Below are 2,500 nucleotides of genomic sequence, written 5' to 3'. Positions count from 1 at the left end.
ATGGGAAAACGGGTCATTTTTGTGTGGCCACATTGCATAGGAACGGCATGAAACTTCCAGAGGCATTTGCAGCAGGAATGCATGTGCACTCAAAAACGTCTATATTTTTCACGGATAGACCCCGTGAAACGCTATAAATTGGCGGGGATGTCTCTCTTGTGGCTCACGGGCGCTGTTAGTTAGGGTCGCACAGAAATCCCTCGGAATGGGAAAAGGGGTCATTTTCGTGTTGCCACATTGCGTACGAACGGCATGAAACTTCCAGAGGCATCTGCAGCAGAAATGCATGTGCACTCAAAAACGTCTATATTTTTCACGGATAGACCCCGTGAAACGCTAGAAATTGGCGGGGATGTGTCTCTTGTGGCTCACGGGGCTGTTAGGGTCGCACAGAAATCCCTCGGAATGGGAAAACGGGTCATTTTCGTGTTGCCACAATTGGCATACGAACGGCATGAAACTTCCAGAGGCATTTGCAGCAGAAATGCATGTGCACTCAAAAACGTGAATATTTTTTCACGGATAGACCCCGTCAAACGCTCGAATTTGGCGGGGATGTTTCTCTTGTGGGTCACGGGGCTGTTCGGCTCGCACAGAACTCCCTTGGTCCACCTGATTCGTGCATACAGGCAGCAACTAAAACTCTGTAAACCTGCTGTGAGGACATCTAAACAGTGGACCAGTGAGGCTGTGGAAGATTTGCGGGCGTGCTTAGACTGTACTGACTGGGATATGTTCACGACTGCTACCAATAGTCTGGATGAACTCACAGAGGCTGTGTACATCAGCTTCTGTGAGGACTGCTGTATCCCAACACGTACCAGGGTGAACTTTAACAACAACAAGCCCTGGTTCTCAGCAAAGCTCAAAAGGTTGAGGTTGGAGAAGGAGGAAGCGTTTAGGAGTGGGGATAGAGACAGATTCAAGGAGTCGAAGAACAGGTTTAGCAAAGCGGTGAGAGAGGCTAAACGACTGTACTCAGAGACACTAAAACACCAGTTCTCTACTAACGACGCTGCTTCTGTCTGCCAAAGGGCTCAGGCACATCACCAACTACAAACCCAGAGCGCCCCACACCACTAACGACTCCCGCCTAGCCAACGACCTGAACGAGTTCTACCGTAGATTTGAAAGACAATTGGACTGTCCTGAACCACCCCTTCCCACCCAAGAGGCCCCATCCCCCACCCATACTACAGAAACGACTCTCTCCTTTCAGGAGGGAGAAGTTAATGGGCTTTTCAAGAGGCAGAATCCACGCAAAGCAGCCGGGCCGGACTCTGTCTCTCCAGCCACCCTCAGGCACTGCGCTGACCAGCTGTCTCCGGTGTTCACCAACATCTTTAACACCTCCCTGGAGACATGCCATGTACCAGCCTGTCTCAAGTCCTCCACCATCATCGCTGTGCCCAAAAAGCTAAGGCCAACAGGACTAAATGATTACAGACCGGTCGCCCTTACATCTGTGGTAATGAAGTCTTTTGAGCGCCTGCTCCTGGCACACCTCAAAGCCATCACAGACCCTCTCCTGGACCCCCTTCAGTTTGCCTACAGAGCCAACAGGTCTGTGGACGACGCAGTTAACATGGCCCTCCACTTCACCCTACAGCATGTGGACGCCCCAGCATCCTACGCCAGGATCCTGTTTGTGGACTTCAGCTCTGCCTTCAACACCATCATCCCTGCCCTGCTTCAGGACAAGCTCTTCCAGCTGAACGTGCCCTACTCCACCTGCAGGTGGATCACAGACTTCCTCTCTGACAGGAAGCAGTGCGTTAAGCCGGGAACAGAAGTCTCTGACTCCAGGTCCATCAGCACGGGAACTCCTCAGGGCTGCGTCCTTTGCCCACTGCTCTTCTCCCTGTATACCAACAGCTGCGCCTCCAATCATCTGTCCGTCAAACTCTTGAAGTTTGTCGGACGACACCACCCTCATTGGGCTGATCTCTGGTGGGGATGAGTCTGACTATAGGTGGGAAGCTGACAACCTGGTGACCTGGTGTAGCCAGAACAACTTAGAGCTAAATGCTCTAAGGACAGTTGAGATGGTTGTGGACTTCAGGAAGAATACAGCCCCACTCACCGCCATCACCCTGTTAGACTCCGCAGTCAAAATTGTGGAGTCCTTCCGCTTCCTGGGCACTATTCTCTGCCGGGACCTCAAGTGGGAACTGAACATCAGCTCCCTCGCCAAGAGAGCTCAACAGAGGATGTACTTTCGACGGCAGCTGAAGAAATGCAACCTGCCAAAGACAATGATGGTGCAATTCTATACAGCGATCATTGAATCCATCCTCACCTCCTCCATAACCGTCTGGTACGCTGCTGCCACTGCCAAGGACAAGAGCAGACTGCAGCGTATCATGCACACTGCTGAGAAGGTAATTGCCTGCAATCTACCAACCCTCGAGGACCTGCACACGACAAGGAGCATGAGGCGAGCGAGGAAGGTTGTGGCCGATTCCTCGCACCCTGGACACTCTCTGTTTCAGCTACTCCC

This window comes from Petromyzon marinus, unplaced genomic scaffold (genome assembly GCF_048934315.1).
Source record: "Petromyzon marinus isolate PM22_M1 ecotype Great Lakes invasive population unplaced genomic scaffold, UKy_Petmar_22M1.pri1.0 PM_G_Scaffold_26, whole genome shotgun sequence".
Classification (NCBI taxonomy): Eukaryota; Metazoa; Chordata; class Hyperoartia; order Petromyzontiformes; family Petromyzontidae; genus Petromyzon; species Petromyzon marinus.
The sequence above is the reverse complement of the archived record's forward strand: the minus strand, read 5'-3'. Positions refer to the sequence as shown.